Source organism: Felis catus, chromosome D2 (genome assembly GCF_018350175.1).
Source record: "Felis catus isolate Fca126 chromosome D2, F.catus_Fca126_mat1.0, whole genome shotgun sequence".
Classification (NCBI taxonomy): Eukaryota; Metazoa; Chordata; class Mammalia; order Carnivora; family Felidae; genus Felis; species Felis catus.
In genome coordinates, this window is record NC_058378.1 from 43434288 (window position 1) to 43457854 (window position 23567).

General features: G+C 39.4%; 1 long non-coding RNA gene across 3 annotated transcripts in view; it reads left to right on the forward strand.

Annotated features, from left to right (window-relative positions):
- LOC111557097 overlaps positions 1–23567 on the forward strand; it is a 270869-nt gene that overhangs the window by 235294 nt on the left and 12008 nt on the right. For all 3 annotated transcript variants that reach the window (XR_006587058.1, XR_006587059.1, XR_006587057.1), the window contains one exon: positions 18773–18841. This is a non-coding gene — a long non-coding RNA (uncharacterized LOC111557097). The remainder of the gene's footprint in view (positions 1–18772; positions 18842–23567) is intronic.

Consider the following 23567-nt stretch of genomic DNA (forward strand, 5'->3'; position numbering starts at 1 on the left):
GATTAAACCCAAGTGTATCTCATACTAGACCCTGGGCTATGAGACTGTTTTTTTTTTTTTTTTTTTTTTTTTCATGAAGGCAGCATTTGATTTGCACATTAAAGATGGAGAAGATTTGGGCATATAGGTTTTAACAGCATAGGAAAATGAAAAAGGAGAAGCAAATGCCTGAAAGATGGTAAGGGTACAGTGTATTCAGCTATTGTCCAAATTATAATGACTTCTAAAGCTACAAGGTATAAACGGTACTGGCCTATGAACAGAAAGATAAACTGACAAAATGGAAGAGACTCTTAGATATTTGGGGTATTGGTTTTGGAAAATCATGGCGTTTTAGTCAGTGAATGATGATAGACTATTCTAAAATAAATGGGATTAGGCCAAGTTTGAAGGCCAAATAAATTTTTATCTCAATCTCAGAGATTATTTAATTATATGTGTCAAGAATTAAAGCACTTGGGATGCCTGAGTGGCACAGTCAGTTGAGCGTCCAGCTATTGATTTGGGCTTAGGTTGTGCTCTTGCGGTTTGTGGGATCGAGCCCCATGTCGGGCTGTGTGTTGGCAGCGTGGGGCCTGCTTGTAATTCTTTCTCTACCCCTCCCCCATTCTCATGCATGTGTGCACACATGTGCTCTCCCTCTCAAAATAAAGAAACTTAAAAAAAAGAATAAAATGACTAAATAAAATTCTACAATGAAAAAAAATCAAGAAAATATTTTGATAATTTGGTGATGGGCAAAGTTTTCTTTTTTTCTCTTTTTTTTTTTTTTAAATTTATTTTTGGGACAGAGAGAGACAGAGCATGAACGGGGGAGGGGCAGAGAGAGAGGGAGACACTTGGAAACAGGCTCCAGGCTCCGAGCCATCAGCCCAGAGCCCGACGCAGGGCTCGAACTCACGGACCGCGAGATCGTGACCTGGCTGAAGTCGGACGCTAAACTGACTGCGCCACCCAGGCGCCCCAAAGTTTTCTTGATCTAAACCCAGAACTTCAAAGCTGCAAGGATAAACATCTACATATTTGATGGACTATATCTAATTTAAACTACTTGGACAACAAAAATTACTGACAACAAAATTAATTGTCTTAAAGAAAATATTTGCCACACAAATATTAGGCACAGGATTAACATTCCTGATATATAATGGGTTCTTAGAAATTAGTAAAAAGTAGACCTTGATAGAATGAAAGGTAAAAGATGAACATGTTATGTAAGCAGAAGAACAGCAAATGGCTAAAACACATTTGAAAAAAATGTCGACTTTACTAGTAAAAATGCAAATTAAAACAACAGTGTGGCATCGTGGATTTCCTATTGCATGGACAGCATTAAAAACAAACCTCAAAAGATTTGACTGTACCCAGTGAGGAGGAGAGTATGAGGAAAAGGGCATGAGGGAAGGAATGTGTTTTATTGTGTATCCTGCACTCCCTTTGTTCTGGAAATTGCCCTCCTCTGCATTCAAGCCCCTGGGTCGTCATGTTTTCATGGGGCCTTGTCAGTCCTAGAAAGCAGGTAAATTCATAGGGGAAGACCATAAGACCATATAGCCTTTTAAGATCTTTTAAATTTAATTTTAATTTTTTTATTTTTAAATTTTTTTCTTTTAAGTTTTTTTTTAATAAAAATTTTTATTTTGAGGTAATAATAGGTTCACATTCAGTTGTAAGAAATGATATAGAGACTCCCCATGCCCTTTCTTCACTTTCCTCCAATGGTAACATCTCGCAAAATTGTGATATAATATCACAACCAGGAAATTGACACAGATACAATCAAGACACTATCATCACAAGGATTACTCCTGTGGTTCTTTTGTAGCCACACTCACCTCCCTTTCCAACCTCCTTCTTTACCCTTGGCCACCACTAATCTGTTCTCCATTTGTATAACTGTGTTATTTTGAGATTGTTACACAGGTGAAATTATATGGTATAAAACCTTTGGGGTTTGGTTTTTTAATTCAACATAATTCCCTGGAGACTCATCCAGGTTCTTGTGTAACAACAGTTCGTTCATTTTCATTGCTGTGTAGTGTCTGTGATAAACTGTGGATATACCACAGTTTAACAATTCACCCTTTGAAGGAAGAGAGTAGTTTCCAGTTTGGGACTCTAGTGAATAAAGATGTCATAAACATTCATGAATAGCCTTTTATTTTCTTTGGGTTTTCACTTTCTTTTTTTTTTTTTAATTTTTAAATATTTATTTTTGAGAGACAGAATACAAGTGGGGGATGGACAGAGAGAGAGGGAGCCACAGAATCCGAAGCAAGCTCCAGGCTCCGAGCTGTCAGCACAAAGTCTGATGCGGGGCTTGAACCCATGAGCTGTGAGATCATGACCTGAGCCAAAGTCAGGCACTCAACTGAATGAGCCACCCAGGCGCTCCATGGTTTTTCACTTTCTTTGGGATAAATGCTCAGGAGTGTGATTGTTAAGTTGTGTAGTAGCCACATCTTTATTTCTTTCTTTAAATTGCTAAACTGTATTCCAAAGCATCTGTACCATTTTACATTCCCTCCCTGAGTTGTCCAGGTTTTCCATATCTTCACCAGCATTTGGTGTTGTCAACTATTTTTTATTTTAGCAATTTGATGTTGTCTAATGACATACTATGGTTTTATTTTGTATGTCTCTAATGGCTAATAATGTTGGACATCCTTCCATGTGTTTGACTTCTTGTGAATTTCAGTAACATTTTAGCATTCCATTTTTATCTATAGCATTTTTTTTAGCATATGTCTTTGTATACCTTTTTCAGTGATCACTCTGGGTATTACTTTACATATACATATCATAGTCTACTTACTTCACCATTTTACCAGTTGGAAAATCTTTACCTCTTTTTATGGCTTTTTATTCTTCCTTTCTTTATAATATAATTGTCTTAAATATTTCTTCTACTGACACTTAGAACCACATCAAGAAGTGTCATAATTTTTGCTTCAGTGGTCAAACATCATGTATTTATTTACCTATATTCTTAGCTTACCATGTTCTTTTTTTCTCTTGATTTTCCAATATTCCTTATTTTATTATTTCCCTTTCTGTTCAGAGAACTTCCATTAGCCATTCTTTTGTGTAGTTCTGCCAGTGACAAATTCTCTTAGTTTTCCTTCATCGGTGAATGTCATGATTTTCTCTCCATTCCAAAAAGATATTTTCGGTGCCTGTAGGGTTTTGTTGACTGTTCCTTTCTTTCTGCACTTGAACAAGTGCCACCTCCTTTAGCCTCCATACTTTCTGATGATTAATCCACTGTCATTTGAGGTGATTTTCCCCTACAGCTAAGATGTCGTATCTCCTGCTGCTTTCAAGTTTTTTTTCTTCATTTTCAGTTTTCAGAAGGTTGACTATGATGCGTCTTGCCGTGGACTTTTGAGTTTATTCTATCTCGGGTTTTCGCAGCCTCCTGAATCTGTAGTTGTAGGTCTTTTACCACATTTAGGAATTTTTCAGCCATTATTCTATCTAGCATTTTTACAGGCCTGCCCTTCTCTTTCCGTTGGAGCTTATGATAACAGGAACGTTAGATCTTTTGTTCTGGCGTCACTGAAGTTCTGCTTCTTTTTTATTTCAGTCAATTTTCTCTCTGTTGTTCAGACTGGGTAGTTTTGACTGCTCTCTCTTCCATTGCCGTTTACCAATTGTGTCCCCCATTCCCTTCATTCTTCTGTTGAGCCCATCCATCGAGTTTTTAATTTCAATTATTGTATTATTCTGTTCCAAATTTCTCTATGGTGATACTTTACCTCTTCTGTTTCTTCTCTAAGACTTTCTGTTTCCTTCATTTTTCTCTGAAGCTTGTTCATAATTGCGCACTGAAGCATCTTTTGATGGCTGTTTTGCAATCGTTATCATTTTAGTATCTCTGCCATCTTGGTGTGGATTGCCTGTTTTCATTCATTTTGGGATTTTCCTGGTTCTTCATATGAAAGGTGATTTTCTTTTTTCTTTTTATTAAAATTTTTTTTAATGTTTATTTATTTTTGAGAGATAGTGAGAGAGACAGGGTGAGAGCGGGGGAATCTGAATCTGAAGCAGGCTCCAGCTCAGAGCCTGACGCGGGGCCAAACTCACAAACCGCGAGATCGTGACCTGAGCTGAAGTCAGATGCTTAACCGAATGAGCCACCCAGGCACCCCAATAAGTGGTTTTCAATTGAAACCAGGACATTTTGAGTATTATGTTATGAGACACTGTGTTAAACTTCCTGTTTTAGGTTGGGTTTGTCTGATGTTTCTCCAGCAGCAGAAGGTAGTGCAATCTGTAATTGCTGCCAGGTTGGAGTAGAAGTCCAGGTTCTCCACTCAGCCTCTGTTAACACCCAACATGGGGGTGGTGGGACTCTGCATGACTCCTATGTGAGACTGGGGCTCCAGCTCCTCACGAGGTCTTGGATCATTTCATCCTGGCTGAGAGGGGTAGAAATGCCTCCTGAATGTCCTCCACGGACATCACAGGCAGTGGCCTCATGATCACTCAGCAGTGATAAAAGTCCTGACCCCCCAGTTGACCTCCCAGTGGGAAGTAGGAGAGATGTTTCTTTATGCCATTGAGGGGTGCAAGTCCAGTCTTCCCACAAGGTCTCCACTGACACCACAGTGGGGATTGGGGAGGGTCACTGCTAGCCTCCTTATCCTTTTCTAATAACTGTGGAGATGGTTGTTGTGGGGGTTAGGGGAATGTCCTCTATAGCCTGGCAAGTGTGGAAATCTAGTCTGTGTACTTTCCTTGGCAAGGGTTGTGTTTTCTCTGTAGTGTTTGGTGGGAGTAGAGCTGTTATTGTCTAATACCTTTTGCTTTGCCAGGCTTCCCCTTTCCCTCTCCTTTGACTAGAAAGAGCAGGTGGGGGAGGGGGCAGAGGCAGTTGTCTGTGCTTTTTGATATTTCAGAATTGCTGGCTCTTTCAACCCTACATCTGGGGTATGTGAAGCAAAAAGAAAATACAGAAAACTCTAACGTATTATTCTTTGGATCCTGCGATCCCCTAATCTGCCTGGCTTCTTTTCTCCTTTCAGAGCCTTCTTATGTTTGTTTTGTTTATAATGGCCACCATTTTTAGCAGTACTTGGCAAAGGATTGGGGAACATATGTAAGTGTCTTGCTTTGTGTACATTAGCTTTATGATGCCTTCTGACATCTTCTAAGCAAGGTCCCTCTCTTTAGTCCTCTATACATTTCTTGAATACTTCTAGCCTTTCCCCCCGTGTTTTCCCAAATATCATTTTATCTTATTTCAAAAGAACAACAACAAAAAAAATTGGAATCTTAACTGGAAGTGAATTAAATATACTTATATATTTTATATTAATTATGGGGAAACCATGCTTTTATGATATCAAGTCTTACATCAAAAAATATACAGTGTTTCATTTATTACTATAATATTTGATGTCCTTTAAGATCTAATAGTTTTTGTATTATAGATATAATACTTTTTATTATCAATTTTTTTTCCTAAGAAATCTATTTCACCTAGTTCCTTCTTTGAACTGATTACTTTTCCTCCATATATGTCTAGCACAGAAAGACACTTGACTGTATACCTGACTTGCACCCAGTCACCTGATCAGCTACCTTTATTCATTTCATTAATTTTTTGCTAAATCTCCTAGATTTTCCAGGCATACAAGCATATTATCAGCAGAAACAATTTTTATTCTTTTCCTCTAAAATTAAAATGCTTTTCTAAATGATGAAAAAATAATTTTATAATTTTCTCCTAAATTTCAAACTGATGTTTATTACTTCATTAATATAACAGCCAAACAACAAGTATAAAAAAAAATACCTATCGGTATGGGAATGGTTGAGTAAACGTCGGTTTGTTCACAAAATTGAATGCTCACTGACTGTGGAAATAACTTAACTTGGATAGATTTCAACTATGAAGGGTGAAGTGAGAAAAGCAGAATGCTGTAATGTGATCTCATTTTCTAAAACAACAGAAAAAGCCTCCATATGCAGTTGTATGTACAATTTACATGTACACGATTATCTAGATAGAGGGAAACTATGAAAAGATATCAATTGGGTTATATTGGCAGTGGTAGATGAGAGGAAAAGGAGAGATAGGCAAAAACAAACGAGAAAGACTGCATTTGGATGTTATTCACCATAGAAACAGCACATACAACACAATCCCATTCATGGTAAATGGCACAGAGCTGTGTAAAGAGATGCATGAAGCGATGGCCAAAGCAATGTCACTGGTACCCTTGATGTTGGGCAAGATTTCAAAAGACTTCATTTTCACTTTTACATCCTACAAATTATGCAAAATTCAGAATATGTCATGTGATCATAAAAAGACAGGATAATTTCCTTTTCATGACAAATTAAAAAAAAAAAAAAGAAAAAGGAAGGGGCGCCTGGGTGGCGCAGTCGGTTAAGCGTCCGACTTCAGCCAGGTCACGATCTCCCGGTCTCTGAGTTCGAGCCCCGCGTCAGGCTCTGGGCTGATGGCTCAGAGCCTGGAGCCTGTTTCCGATTCTGTGTCTCCCTCTCTCTCTGCCCCTCCCCCGTTCATGCTCTGTCTCTCTCTGTCCCAAAAATAAATAAATGTTGAAAAAAAATATATTAAAAAAAAAAAAAGAAAAAGGAAAATACAATAGAGTAATTCCAGCTCAAGTATCAGCCCAGGCCTTTTGCAAATCTGTGCTATGTTGGTTAAATTTCTTTGATGAGAAACACCAGAAACTGGAAGGCTAACAAGAAAAACCAGAGAATTAATTAGGATATTCTGAGTTGCAGGGGGAAATCTTTACATTAGTTGTTGGGAAGAATAAGGGCATCACAGCTCTGAAAGTCTAGGAAATGGAAATTAATGAACAATTTCCCAGCACATCAGGATGAATCATCTCTGAGAGTTTTCTTTCTTGGGTCACCGTGGGCAAGATTCAAAGTCTTAAGTGGGATTGTCCATCTGTCCAACTTTGGGTCACAGGCTCAACACTTGGCCAGAGGAGGCTGGACTTTGTTCAGTCCTGCCAAGATTCAATGTGATAGGGAAGGGGGATCGCTCCCTAAAAGAGATTGCCGTGCATTGACTAAAAGAAAGGGGTAGACAGTCTGGAAAGTTAAAAACAAAAAAACAAAAAAACACCAAACGTCCATGCACAGGCTCATGAAGGCTAAGAGTCTGCTAAGGCCTGGATCCTCTGATGGGACACCAACTGCACGGTCTATATACGTTTGACTTTTTCTTCCTTCCCTCGGGCACTAGGGGCTCAGCCTGCTTTCCTCTCCGTCCTGTCTGTTCCCGGGACTCCTTTTCCTTCAGGGCTCATGGTCTCTGCCACTACGTTTCCTGCACACCGGTCTTGCCTGTTAGAATTCAAGTGCGCGTCTCTAAATGGACACATGAGACAGTAATAAATCAAAGCAGAGTAAAAAGATGAAGATGCATTATAAACTGTCTCAGCAGAAGGGATAAATGACCTGTGGAAAGTCAAGCTAAAAGAAGTTCCTACTATGAAGAATTAAACTTTCTTAGACTACCATGGTGTTCCAGGGAAAACAGGAATATGACTGGTGGAAGAAAATAGCCCTAACTAGTCCACTCCAGCAGGGAGCATGTTGTCTGTTGAGATGAATTCCACCCATTGAAAAGAAGTCAGGGAGACTTTAAGAGAAGAAAACTTTCTTCTTGTCTTGAAGTTACCTACCAGTACGGACACTGGTTAGCATCTGTAACCAGCACTCTGCCTTGAGGTACCTTTCTGTGTGTGGTCCCTCAATGCCAATGCTCAGTGGCTTAGAGCAACAATTATTAACTATTTCTCTCAGGTTCTGCTGTGGGAACTCTTCATCTCTGTTCTCTTTGGGGAGGACAAGCCTACCCGTGCAGGCACCTCTTGAGTCTTTGTTTGCATCACATCTGCTAACACCTCATTAGTCAAAGCAAGTCATGTGCTGAGCTGCACATGAGGGGGTTCACACTCCTGTAGGTTTTGTGTTGGGACCAGGAAGTGGATGTTTTTGAACAGGTGAAATCACCTCAGTTCCTACAAGATCTTGCCTGGGTGTACAGGGTGATAACCAGATTGGTCAGATTTAGGCAGGTGTATTAGGGAATGGCTTATTTTTTAGTGGGCTAACAACTGATTAAAACCAGCAACAATAACAAACTGTTGAAAGGGAAGAGAAAAAAGGGGAAAGAGAAAAGGGAGAAATCTAGAACTGTCTGGAACTATCTGGAACTATCACTGTTTTGGAGTGACAATACAAAATATGTGATTAGGATTTTCTGTATCATTTTCAGCATTTTCCATGCTTTCTACAATGGATATCTAATGTTTTCACAATAAGAAATCACACACACACACACACACACACACACACACACACACATACACACATGCATGAAAGAAATAAAATGTCCTCCATGGAAGGAGTCTTTTTCTTCAGTTCAGGGAAGCAAGCACAACACAGCATTGATGGAGGGGATGGGAGAGCTTTTTTTTTTTTTTTTTTTTTTTTTCCCTTTTAAAGGGAAGGAGAATGCTGCAAAACACCCATTTCTTCTGTGCTAGTTAAATTTTGCACCCAGGGCAGAGGCTAAAGATCACATTTTTATCAGACATTGATTCTTTTTGGAGGGCAAGAGATAGAAAACCTTTTAGGGAATTAATGTCCATTCTCAGTTCTGTTAAGAGGGTGATTTATTGGGTCAAGAATGCTGACTTTGTTCTCCTAAACTTCCCTCTCAGTGTCCTCATCTGAGAAATGAAGAGACCGAAACAGTGGTTCCTTCAAGATCTCACTTATAGTAATTCTGATCTTATTCTTACAGCTCAGCTCTTTACCACTTGAAAATGCATGCTCTGAAGTGAAAGGTCTAACTTAACTCTGCCTTATACTGACATTTTTATAGTAGCTAGCATAGAAGTAATGTGGGCAGATCTTTTATAATTGTCTTCCACTTACACAAATATTACTGTGTATTGTAGACATTTAAAAATATAGAGGAAAGCACATAAAAATCACCCCCAATCCCATTAGTATTAGCTTTTCTCAGTATGTTACCACTATTTTTACAGTGCATATATATATATATATATATATATATATATATATAGTAATTTATTTTTTTAATATTGATCTAATTTTAAATTTTATTTATTATGACATACCCCTATGCAATTAAATTATCTTCTAAGCAGTCCTCTGTAGTGGCTAGGTGAGATTTAATAACCTAAATATTTTTTATTTATAAACAATATCTCCAATAACCTATGTTTTGACCTTTATAATCTTTCAGTATGGGTTAGGGGTTAAATTCATAGGCTTTGAGATTTGAAAGCCTGAGCTTGAAACCCTGTATCTACTATTTACTGAGTGTGTGACTCCAGACAAGGGTATCATGACTTCCTTAAGCTTCATTTTCCTGGTCTGCAAAATGGAAGTGAAATCTACACTGTCTATATCTGGTTGATAAGAAAAGAAAACTATCTACTGTCTATTTAGGGCTTTTGTGAAGATAAAATAATGGTTGTGCAGCGGGGTAGTATTTCGAGTCATAATCATAAGCCTACCCTCCATTCTGTCCCCTGCCCTCATTGAGTGTCCTGGCTGTCATTCCACAGTGGTCCCTCCCACCTCAGAGTGATTGACACACCTCAGTCACGTTGGAACCAGAAAAGAAAGATCGCAAATACGTGGAAATTAAAGTCTCAGTTCCCAGTCTAAGTAAAAGAAAGACAAATCTGCATATATACTTGCAAAATAATTGCCCCTGCCTCCAAACTGGGTGAAGCATAACTTGGGTTAAAAAGGAAAAGGAGGGGAGGAGCCATCCAGCACCAGTCACCTTGGCAGAGTAGCCTCAGGGACCACCTGTTTTCTGCATGGCTGTAAAGTGAGGATAAACAAATAATGATGCACAACAAAGCACTCACAGGCCTTGAGTCTACTTGTCTCTTTAAGCCTGAGACCGCTTCCTCCCCAGCAGCACCCATGCTCTGTAATCCATCCAGTGTGAACGACATTCTGTTCGGCAGACAGGAACACTCACGATCGCCCAGGTCCTGTACTCCTAGAGGGCTGGTGGTAGACAAAAGGACAGGCTCGGGACTACACGGAAACAGTCCAGCTCTTACCAGGGCAGGGCACACTGCCTAGCCGTGCCTGGCACAGCGCCTCCTAGAGGTAAGAGCTCAGGGCATGTAAGCTATTCTCCGTACTTCCAATTTTTCTCTCAGTAAATACTGAACATCTCTGATGTCGTTTTTAAATATCTTTCCTTAAGAAAATTTCTTAGAGGTGCAATTATCTTTTTAAGTGTGGACATTTTTAAGACTTTTGATGAAGCTGCCCTCAGAATGATTTAACAAATTTACCCTTTAGTGAGAGGATATGCTTTCCTATGTTTTTGCCAAAATTAGTAAAAATAAATGACTAAGTTCTGGTTTTATGTTTCTAAAAGTAATATATACATGTTTATTGCAAAATAATCTGGAAATTCTGAAAAAGCAAGTATGTTTTTTTGACAAAATTAGCTTTGCGCCATTACTATTTAAAACTTTTTAAATGTTTATTTATTTTTGAGAGAGAGAGTGTGAGCAGGGGAGAGGGGCAGACACAGAATTTGAAGCAGGATCCAGGCTGCAGGCTGTCAGCACAGAGCCCTTGGGGGCCTCAAACTCATGACCTGAGCGAGGTCAGTTGCTTTTAAACGACTGAGTCACCCAGGTGCCCCTCTGCACCATTATTTTTAAGGCATGCTAGCATTAATGGTATGGCTGTATTTTATTTGGCCAGTCCTTTATTAGTAGGCTTTTAGGTCGGAAATCTTATTTTGTTACTTGCTAAATTTTACAATGAGTCTCTTAAACATATACATGTATCTTTGTGAATTTGTCCAAATACTTCCTAATATAATATCCTTATCTATTCTAATACCTCCCAATCTGATATTTTCAACTTCTTCTATATAAGCAATCATATTTGAAAACCATGATGGTTTTGACCCTTCCATTTTATTAATACATTTTTTTACTTTGTGGCATTAACTACAAGCTGTAGAAAAATATAAAATAATTACAGTGATACTAGGTTTCCTCTCCCCTCTCCCCCCGCCCTGCACCCCACTGATTTTAGTGAAAATGCTTCAAGGTCTGGGCAATATTTTCCATTGATTTCAGAGAGCTATTTTTAAGTCATAGTAAAGTAGCATTCTATTCAGAATTTTTCTAGTTTTTTTTTTTAAATTAGAAGCAAATGTTGAAATTTAACAAATGCTTTCCAGCATTTATCGTGATGTTTATGGATTTTTTTTTCTCCTTTTACCTATAATGCAGTGAATTAAATAAATGTACTTCTAATGTTGAACTCTCTTTACATTCCTAGAATAAACTACATACATTTCTTTGAATCTATCACATAACATACGCCAGGATTCAGTTTCCTGTATTTTAATTTTGATGTCTCAGCAATTCCACTGCCTCGGCCACCGCCTTGACCACCACACCATGACTACCATCACGACTGCCACCACCATTTTCACTGCCATGCATTAGCAGGCATTATCAGCCATAAATGCACACAATATTTTATAACTTATTTTCGTCACTTTTCATTCTTCATGATTATTCTTTTTTTAATTTATTTTTTCAGCTTTATTGGGGGGTATAAATGGCAAGTAAAATTCTAAAATATGTAAAGTGTACAACCCTCACAGTTATTCTTAAGGTAGGTATTATAATGCCACCTTAGAGAAAGCATATAGAATAATTAAGTGTCCATGGGGCGCCTGGGTGGCTCAGTTGGTTAAGTGTCTGCCTCTTGATTTTGGCTCAGGTCATGATCTCATGGTTCGTGGGCTCACTGGGTGGACAGTGTGGAACCTGCTTGAATTTCTCTCTCTCTCCCTCTCTCTGCCTCTCTCCTGTTCATTCTCTCTCTCCCCCTCAAATAAAATGAAATAAAATAAAATAAAATACACTTAAAAATAAAAAAAAGAATAATTAAGTGTCCAAGTCACAAAATATTTCTTTAAAATAGCAAGTATTTAATTGTAGGTTTATTTATCTCCCAAGCCTACAGTTTTAATCATTTTATGTGTCTCTATATTTAGTGGAATGATTGGTCTGTTGATTATTTCTTAGAGCTCTGTTTGACAAATTTTGCTTTAATAAATCAAGTCAAAATTTTTTAAAAATTTTTTTCTAAAATTTGTAATTTTATTTTAAATAGCATAGAGTTTTTCTCCATATCTGAGAATATGCTTATTTTATTATTAAGAAAATGTGTATTTCTGTTTCCTTTTATTTCTCCTTGATCAGACTTGTTTGACTTTATACATTTTGTTGGTCTTTTCAAATTAAAAGCCAATATTATGTATCAATTGTAATGTTTTCTCCTACTTCCTTTGTTTCACTTTGAGGACTTTTATTTTTGGCTTCTTGGATTGAATATTCACTTCACTGATTCTGTAAGATGATGGTCATTATTGTGACCACAGCTCACACTTTTGTCTCCCTCCTACTTCCAGTGTCCTGCTAAAATGACCTTATCAATGTAACAGGGAAAAATCCTAAATGGTCAATAAAATACAAAAAGAATAATAGTTAACACACCTGAAAATATGTAAGAAATTCAGCAATAAATTGGGTATATTACAGTAAAGGGATTCTTTGGCAAGGGAGGGAAGTGGGGAGTTGGGTAGGTGGGTAGAAAAGCCCAATAGAGAGTAAGGAAAAGAATTCTATTGTGTCCCATTTCACCTCCAATAATACGGGTCAGAGAGTGAATTAATTAAACCATGACATAAATGTTTTCTGAATGAGTGTATTTAAGCTGTCAATGGATCACATTGACTATCAGTTTGTGCAATGAATAACTCTTAAGAAAATAGAATTTTAAAAAATGGTATTAGAACGTTTTAAAGATCAGAGCACCATAAAAAAAACTTAGAACAAGAAAATAATATCTTATAGGTTAAAAACAATCATTAAAGGGGCGCCTGGGTGGCTCAGTCGGTTAAGGGTCTGGCTCAGGTCATGATCTCATGGTTTTGAGTTCAAGCCCTGCGATGGGCTCTGTGCTGACAGCTCAGAGCCTGGAGCTTGCTTTGGATTCTGTGTCTCCCCCTCTCTTTGCCCCTCCCAAGCTCATGCTCTGTCTCTGTCTCTCAAAAATAAATAAATGTTAAAAAATTTAAAAACAATCATTAAATGAAACTAAAATTTCAGCAGAGGTAGTAGATATTGCATAACAAAACAAAACAAAGACATAAATCTGATAGCTACAAGTCTAAGATAATATGTTACAACTTTCCTACCCACCCCCAACTCCCCCCCCCCCCCCAGAAAAAACCTCTTTCCCTGTCTGTGGGGCCCCCTGAGGATGACATTTCTTGCAACTAGATTATGCTTCAACCCTCTGTCATGAGGCTTGGACATTTGATTTTCTTTGGGTAGTGAAATGTGAAGAATTGTCACTCCTGAACCAGTGCTTCCAGAACCTAATGTGGCTCACCATCCTGTCTTACCTTCTGTCTCAAGATGGAGATGTCCTAGGTGGGGCTGTCCCTTCAGCCCTGGTCCTTTTCTAAAGATAAGTTGGAGCACAGTCTCAGCCTAACTGTGATGCCCAAAAAGAATGAGAAAACAAATCCTTTCTTGTTATAAACTCTAAAGTGTTGGGATTGGTAATTTTTTAAAAATATGTCTTTATTTCTGATAGAATGCAGGAGTGGGGGAGGGTCAGAGAGAGAAGGAGACAGAGGATCCGAAGTGGCTCCACTCCTGAGAGCAGGGAGCCATTATGGGGCTCAAACTCATAAACAGTGAGATCATGACCTGAGCCAAAGTCAGACTGTCAATGGACTGAGCCACCCAGGTGCCCCTGGGATTGTTATCTTGATAAAACTGAGCCTAAGAGCACTTATTCAGAAAACTTGATAATCACTCTAAACTTCAGAATAAGAGAAAAAGGTAGAAATTTAAAGATAAGGGGTGCAGGATGTGGGATAGATCTAGGAAATTCAAAGCACATACAGATAGAATTACAAGTATATTTTGATTGGACTGGAAGTACACTAAAGGTGCAGATTAATCAGGGCAGAATTGCATTTTTTACAGTATTGAATGTTTCTATGGAGGAACATGTCACTATTTATTTGTCTTATTACTTTTCTTTCTGTGCAGTTGTGCAGATTTTTTCTTATAGCTCCTGAACATTTTTCTTTTCCCAAAACCGAAAGGGGTGTTAGTTTTAAACGTTTATGTTTTTAAGATTCACCAAAATCAATCTGCAATTCATGAATTTAGATTTAACCTTTTAGTGGAATGCCAAGCTTTACATTTGAAAATTCTCAAACATTGGCATGATGTTATGCTCATTGATGAGCTTGCTAGGAATGGAAATTCCTGGCCTCTCCTCTCTGAGATTCTAGTTTAGTTGCCCTGAGCAGGCCCTAGGAATCTACAGTTTTAACAAAATGTCATAAAGTATGGATTTTAAGTAAATGACTGTCCGTGCTTAGAAAAATTTTACTTTTAAATGGCTTCTGAATATTTCAGCTGTTGCTTTTTGTTTTGTTTCGTTTTTGTGGGTTTTTTTGTTTGTTTATTTTTACTAGTGTTTTTTTTATTTTAAATGGGAAAAAATCCTCAGCAACATTAGAATCAGAATTCTGCTTTGCCTTCTCCTTCTTCAAAAAGTCAAGCAGCATTTTATTTTTTATTTTTCTTTAAAGCTTATGTATTTATTTTGAGAAAGAGAGAGGAGAGAAAGAGCACCAGCTGCAAGGGGCAGAGAATCCCAAGCAGGTTCCCCACTGTTGGCACAGAGGGAGAGGAGGGGCTGGATCCCAGGAAAAGTGAGATCACGATCTGAGCCCAAATCAAGAGTTGGAAGTCTAACTGACTGAGCAACCCAGGCACACCTCAAACAGTTTTTAAATCACTGAACAATTAAACTTTACAAGGGTAGGGACCCTAATTTCTTGTTTATCTCTGGTCTTCCCTGTTTAAAACAATGTGTGGTACAACTCAGTCTTGCTGAATGAATACATATACACCTTAATAAATGAAAATTATTATTTAATGAGATAATTTTAGAAAGTTGTGGCTTGACATCATTTATCTCCCGACTCCCTTAATGGTCTTCTGCTCCTCAATATTCAGAAAATATAAACCCTTCTTTTATGAATTTGAAAAATATATGACATGACAACTTCAGATGCCTTCATCTTCTTTGTATAAGTTAGTGGGGATTTTTTTACTCCCGTCTTCTAAGCAAGAAAAGGGAAAACTCAATAATTCATCATGATTTAAGAGTCATCTCTTTTTTATATTAATACCTTTTGTGGGTATGATATCATAAATGTTAAAAAAATAGTTATTTAAAAATACAAGCTAAGTCATAGTACAATATGGGAGGACAATATCTCTGAAGCTTTTATTTCTATTATTTGAAAATGTATTGCACACCATCATCTTTTAGCTGAGAAAGAAAAAATATAACATTTGATTTTAAGAAAGAAAAACGCAATGTTCCAACTAACATATTGCAGAGAAGGACATTAGAAACTTCACCTGAAATGTCCATTCAAAATTAATACTCATCATGGACACATACCTCTTTGCTGTCCATAATCATCCTTATCATAACTTCATAATTTTATCCATGGTTCAACTTCCTAAATGAATTTCTGGCTTCTTTTCCTCAAGAACAAAAATTGTTATGTATTTCAGCTACATCACAAACATAATATAGAATACTATGTGGTAAATGTATAAATCCTTTAGGGTAAGTCATATTTGGTGAGCAACAGTGTGGTCAAATAATAAATAAACTTTACCCCAAATAATATACTATCATATTTTTATGGATTTTTTGACACACTTAAGATCACACTGTTTGTATAATTTCATATCCTGCTGTTTACTTGATAGTTTAACTTAAGAATAACTGATATTAATAAAAACATAATTTGAGGAATAATAAATCTGCTGATTGAAATTAAAGGTGGGTGTTTTGATGGTATATTTCTTATCCATATGTTAATTAAAAATCAAATATCAGGGTCAATTGCTTTTTGAAGCTACTTTTGGTTTACGATGATTAAATAAAATAGTGGCCATGTCTCTCTACCATTGGTATAAAATGCTGTGCAAACACTTACTCAGGGGTTTGCAACAAACATTTAAAGGCTGAAACTCGAAACTGATAAACACTCTCACTTGTGCCCATATCCATATTGAAAACAGGTGACAGAGTTAAGTTCAACATCAATGGATAGAAAGTAGACTTTCTCCATAGAGGCTGGGATGGGGAGAGGAAGAGAGAATATTTTCTGAACAGTAGTCTTATCTCTACAAGTGGCAAATGTGGCACATTTGTCCTTGTATTCATTTTGACAGGAGCATGCTCTGAGTTCATGTAAAATAATGGCTTAAAATTATTAGGGAGTAAATTTAAAGGAAGAGATACTAAACATCCCCAATTTATAATACTTGAAATTATTTGATTTGCCAGAAAGATTCTGCTGCATTCCTAGCATCCTGAAGAAAACATATAGTGCAGATTTTGTCAAAATGGTAATGCATGAGAAATTATGGTGTGTCTGTAGGATTGAAGGTTAATAACAGTTATAAATATTCTTATAGTTCAGATCTCTTCATGCTCTGATCAATGGGGTGTCACAGTGCTTGAAATCAGTCTCTTCTTTGATAAGATTTTGAATAGAAGAAACTTCATCTGAGAAGGAAACTGGAAATTGAGGAAATATCTAGCAAACTAGTGCTCTTTTATGGGAAAGATTTACGGTTGTGAAAATAAGGTGTACTAGGATGAGTCAATCTAGGACGGTTGGTGTGGTAAGCTGCAGAATATTCCCCAAATATATTTAGATCCTTATCCCTGGAACCTGAGGATGTTATCTTAGTTAGCAAAAGGACTTTACAGATATGATTAAATGAAGGCTTTTAAGATGGGGAGATTGTCCTGGATTATCTGGGTATGCCCTAAATGAAATTCCAAGTGTCCTCAGGAAAGGAAGGCAGAAGTGGATATATAATTACTTACTACAGACGAGAAGGAGGCAATTGATGAATGAAGCAGGGATTGGAGCAATGCGATTTGAATATGGAAGAAGGTTAGACAAGGAATACAGGTGGCTACCAGAAGCTGTGAAAGGCAAGGAAACAGATTCTCCCCTACACCCTCTAGAGAGCATGCCGCCCTGCTGATACCCTGCTCTCAGCCTTAGTGAAACCTATTTGACACATCTAGTCTTCAGAGCTGTAAGAGAATACGTTTATGTTGTTTTAAGCCACCAAGTTTATGGTAATTTTTTACAGCAGCCTACGCAACTAGTACCTGAGAAAGTTGGTGAGTTTCTAAATTGACCTATAGATTGGACTACTCTGTCCTGCCAAAAAATCATCACAAAATTTTGCTCAGTGTGCAGTACCCAATTAAATGAGTTCCTAGAAGAACTGAATGTATCTAAGCAAAATAAAACTAAGTGAACTAAAGTTCTGCTCACTTGAGGAAGTTTTTTGTGTTGAAAAATAAGAACGGAAGCCTTCACCTTCTTATGAGTTGAATTGTGTCTACCAAAACGATGTTGAAGTCCTAACCCACAGGACCTGTGAATGGGACCATATTTGGAAACAGGGTCATTACGGATGATCAGGCTAAGATGGGGTCATAATGGGGGCGTTCAAATCCAGTAGGACTGGTGTCCTCATAGAAGGGGGAGTTTGGATACAGAGGCAGACATGAACATGAAGGATAATGCATGTGAAGATGGAGGCCGAGACCGTGGTTATGCAGCAGTAGCCAAGGACACCAAAGCCTGCCAACAAAACACCAGAAGCAAGGAGAGCACAGGCAACAGATTCTTCCTCGCAGTCCTTAGAAAAAATCAATTCCATCGACACTTTGATCTCAGATTTCCAGCCTTCAGAACTTTGAGACAATGCACTTCTGTTCAGGCCGCTGAGCTTGTGACTTGGTTTGGTCGGCCCTGGGAAATGAATACACAGGTATCAGTGAGGATTTATTTATCATGGCTGTTTCACCGAACCGCATCATGGGCAGCTACACTCTCAGGTCCTCTTAGTCATTCCTCCTAAAGGCTAATGCCAAGACTTCCCTTTGGAATTACTTTGAATCAAGTTTCGTTCTGTCTGGATTTTTGTTTATATTTAAATTTTAAATGCATGAATTCCCGAGTAGCTATTCCTATGTTTAATTTGGCAGGCTGCCTTGCTAACGGGTCTAAACTTCTCTTTCTCTGTCTTTATGTTTCTTTGTCTCTGTCTGTCTTTCTCTCTGTCATTTCGTGTCTCTCTCTCCTTCTCTCTCCCTCTCTTTCTCTCTCGGAGAACTGTAACAAGAAAGTCATGGCAGAACATGGCAGACACGGGATTGCTTTTAACAAGAGTCCATCGGTATGGGCCATAAGTGAAGCTTCAGTTAGAGCATAGCCCGTCCGATAATCAGGTCACAAAAGGCACGTTGCAGCCTTAGAAAGCTTTTCATTACATCTCTCCATTTCCCACCCATCTATATGTTTCCTCAAAGCCAAAACTCAAGCATTTGTATCCTCTGTGAGGGACTGAGTGGACTTCTTTGGTCTGTGTTGAATCTACCTGCCTCCTAAGTCTTGTTTCTGGGCTTCAATACATTTGAAGCACACAGTTGTGTGCATAGGGGCTGAAGGTACATTCTCAAGGACTGGTTGGGAATCCTGGGCCTTGGACATCCTTCCTTCCATCTATTCCTTCACAGCTCTCTTTCTTTGCAGAGGCCTGCCCTGCAAGCCCAAGATTTGGAGGTTGGAGGCTGTCCTCTGAGGAACTTCTGAGGCCAAGAGGTATGTCTGAGAGGGTGGTGCTTGAAACAGCTTTCTCCCAGTGCTACGGGGGATGAGGGCTGGAGCCTGTCAGACCCACAAGGGACAGCAAAGGGGGCTGGTGTCAGGGCTGGCTTTTCTTTCAGTCTTACTCTCTGAGAGTTTATTTCTGAGATAGAAACTGGCGAGGTGGTGCTGGTCGAGCATGGGTAGGCCAGTGAAGAAGAGGAGAGATGCTTATTAGTTTGGTTTCTATGAAATGTGTAAAGTTGTCACCAGTTTTAGTCATACCTAATGCTGGGACATGACATTTTGGGGGAAGGCTAAAGAATTTGAGGGGATTTAGAGCAGACAAAGCTTCCTGTTATCTTGTTCATGCTACCATTGTTCGGAAGTCAGATCAATCCAATGGCTAACGGTTTCAAGGTTTACCATGTGCCAGATACTGTTCTTTGTATTTTTCCTGGAATAATTCGCGTAACCCTCATAAGAACCTGGTAAGGTGGGTATTATGATTATAACTACTTTTATGGGTGAGAAAACTGAATGAGAGAAGCCTTAAGCAATCACTGAGCCAGCAAATCTGAGGCAAATGGGGCTTAACAAGTTAACAAAGAGAAAAATGGTTTTACCATGGGTTTTAAATGCTGGGAACTTGTTTACAACTGCGGAGAATAAGCTGAAAAAAAGGTGCAGAGCAACAATATCCCTGCTACACTGAACACACATTGCCTAAACCTTCCTTCGGAATCTGGAACATTGCTGTGTGTTTCCTGCACCAGGAACTGGTGTGTGTGTGTGTGTGTGTGTGTGTGTGTGTGTGTGTGTGTTGTTGGTTTAAATGTATTAATGATTAAGGTTATAACAATTAGTTTGTTTTGCTATTATAAATAATATTTTTCTTTTTATATTGAAACTCCGTAGGACTTATTTATTTCCTTGCTTACTTATTCCCCACTTAGTGATTAGGTGCCTCCTATGTGCAGACCTTGTGTGAGGCACTGAGGACACATCAGAAAACAGAAGACACGCATTCGTTGCCATCACAATCTAGATAATAATCTAGCCTTCTTTTGACTGCACCTGCTACACTATTAGGAGAAATTCAACATCTAAACATCAGGGAAAGAATAAGATAGGGGCGCCTGGGTGGCTCTGTTGGTTAAGTGTCAGACTTCAACTCAGGTCATGATCTGGCAGGTCCTGCATTAGAGCCCCACATCAGGCTCTCTGCTGTCAGCATAGCGCCTGCTTTGGATCCTCTGTCCCCCTCTCCTTTTGCCCCTTCTCCACCTGTGCTCTCAAAAATAAATAAACATTTAAAAAAATAATAAGAGAGACAGGGAAAGATGAAGGAGAAATTTGGTTCTGTGGGGGAAAGACACACAAAGCCCCAGACATCAGGATCGGGGCTGTGTTGAGTCCATTGCTTGTCCAAGCTGTCTGTCTCCTATTTCTTTTTCCTTAAGTCAGCTGAACGGATGCAAGCAGTCCTCAATTAGGCCAGCCGAAGGGATTCCCCCAAAAGCTCTGTGCTTGGGGAGCATGCTTGGGGAGCAGAAGTTGGCTTCTGCTGGACTCGAAAGGTTGCTGGCTTATCTAGACAGCTGGTAGAGCCCTGTCCCTTTCTTGATCACAGATTTTGTCCTAAGCTGTAGCCGTTTGCTTGTATGAATGCAGATGTGTGACTTTTGATTTTTTTTCTCTCCATCCACCCCTGAAATACAATTAAAAGGTCAACCAAGGATCCTGAACAAATTGTGTGTGGGGGGTTGAGGGGAGAGGGAACAGAGGGAGTGCTTTGTTCAAGGATTAGCTTGTTTACAACGGAGTTAAAAACATTTTGTTTCAAGCAGAGTTTTATGCATTTGTCAATAAAACCGGGCTTGGAAAGGGCAAAAATCAGCTTGTTTGTCACAGAGTCCCCACATGCTTAAGGGTCCAATCCCAGCTGAGGAGCTTTCAAATGTCGGTGGGACTCATCCTAATAACACTCCTGCTCTGGCCACCCAGTGAAGGGAAGCACAGCCTGCTTTGTCCCACAGACCCTGGGACAAAGACTTCAGTGTGAGTACTTGTGCCAGGATATACCAGTAAGGGAGTGAGAAAATAAGATAAAGAAGGGCAGGAAGTCAATGTAGGGTGTGTTAGTGAGTATGCTGCCACTGTTGGCAGTTGGGGCTCACTCTGGCTGGGACCTCTGGGGATGGTGTAGAACGTGCCTCCAAGTTGTCCTACCCCAAAAGCACCGAACCTGATATACTCATTGACACGGGGAACCCTGTTCCCAGGGGTTCAGATTCTCTGGACTTCTAGCCATGCACCCTTTTGCGCACACAGGAAGCTTTGCAACAGAAAAGTACAGTGCTTGCAGTAGGAAATAGTGTGTGAAGAGGGTCAGTGGAAAGGCTACCAACCTTATTGCCAGGAGCCCTAATTCTAATGAGAGAAGAGAAAGATCTGGTGATGTCATTGGACCTCGGGGCCATATCATCTCATCAGAGTTACAAGGACCTTGGCCCAGGAATGGGCCAACTGTTTATCATCTGAGGGTGATTAATGGAAAAGGAAAGGTAAGGAGGAGCACGATGCCCCAAGGGGCCTGGCTACGGGACTAGAAGTCCGAATCAGATTTCCCGGAAAGCAGGGATGCTACAATGTCCGTCCGTGTCAGAGGCTGCAACCAAGCGGCCCGTGGGCTGCTTCTTCCTCGAGGTGCATTTTGCTTGCCCACAGCGTCTGTGCTTGTGTTTACATAAATTGGTTTCCAAATTTATAGAGAGTTCACATAAGAATCCAGAGTTCTAGCTTCCATGAAAAAAAAAATTACTGGAAGATCTGGCGATGCGGGAGCGGCTTTCATATGTGGCCACAATACCTAGGAGGTACATAGTGACTCCCCTCTATGGAGAGGGCCCGGACTTCCTTTGCTGGCAGTCTCAGTCACCACCTGAGCTGTTGTTCCCTGGCCATGGAGTTTGAGAGTCTGCATTTACCAGAGACCTTTTGCTTTTGCTTTTCTGATATCCTGCTTCCCTCATTTATTTCCTTACCAGCTGCCGTGAGTATTGGAGTGGGTAGCCCCTGATTTTTATCATCTGCTCCCTCCACAACCATCATCTCAATGGCACTAGTAGACAACTGGTTTCCAAGAATTTTCCTGGCTCTCTATGACCCCATTCCCAGAGTCAGGAAAGTGTTCAAATTCTTGACTCTATTATTTCAGACTTTCAGGAGCCTTCCATTACCTTGACCCAAACTCCCTAGACTCGCATCCCCCTGCTTTCATGCCTATGACACATTGCCCAGGCACACTGACCAAATTGTGGTACCCGACTGCATCACAAGCCATGTTTTCCTGTCCTGATCCAAACTCCTCATCTTTTCATCTAAATCTGATTGTGCCTCCTTCTAAATAGCAAATTAAGAAACAATAGACCTGTTCTCATTCCTCTATTGATGTCACAGAGTACATCCGATACATAAGCAGATTCTTTCAGCATTACCTTCAAAATTTACCTTAGTTCCCAGTGCTGTATTCTGTATCACTTTTACAGCTAGCGTTGTAGCACAGGCACCGTCACTTCTCTTTTAGATTATGCTAATGATCTCCTGATGGGGTTCTCATTTTCCACCCTTGCGCCCCAAAGGTCTACGCTCAACACAGCAGCCAGTGTTATTATTCTGAAACCAAGTTTATAGTATACCTTCCTTTGCTCAAAGCCCTCCTCCCATTTCCTCTCTGACCTCATCTTCTACTGCCTTCCACCCCCGCACCCCCAAACCAACCTTTTTCAGCTATACTCACTTCCTTGCTTTTCCCTGAAAACCCCAGATGTGCTCATCTACTGGGGCCTGTGCATATGCTCTTTTCTCTGCCTGGAATGCTATTTCCTTGTATATCTGCAAAACTTACAATCTCATCTCCTTTAGGACATAAATCAAATGTCATCTGAGTGAGCCCTTCTCTAACCACCCTATTTAAAATTGCAACCCACTCTCCAACCCCTAGAAATCCCTATTTTTATTTTTCTCCAGCTCTTATCACCATCTGACAATATTTTACTTATTTACTCACTACCTGTCCCCCTAAAGGACTTTTGTCTGTTTTGTTCACTGATTTATCTATATTCCTTAGAATAGGACTTGACCCTGAGTAGCTGCTCAATCATGTTGGGTGAATCAATCAATGCCTTTCTTTGCACGATTCTCCCTTCCCTGGACAGGAAATTTCCTTTCAATGTCTAACTAAGTCTAACCCATTTTCAGAACTTAGGTACTTTTCCACATCCTCCAAGAAGCCTTTCTGATTATTCTTGTCCAGCCTGGCTATTACATTTCCTGAAACTAAACATTATAGATGGAAAAAAAACATATTATAAATGATCACATTTATTAAGAAAATGGAGAAGGGGATTGTACATGGTATTCATGACAACCTCAACAAGTATTTGGGGGTACAGAGAGTGACCAAAAAACAAACAAATCTGTGTTACAGTACCATTTGTGTTCCAAAGTGGTCTCTCTGAACTTGCAGAACTGTTCACCCAGGCTCTTCCATGCTGGAGTTAACACACTCATGAATTCTCTGAACAACTGAGGCAGACACAGATGCAGGACAAGAGATGAGATGGTCATAAATTTTAGTGTATTGTTTATCTGTTGCTGCATAACAAGCCACCATGGCACTTAGTGGATTAAAACAATGTGTATAGTATCGAGCACAGACCTATGCATGAGCACCTCT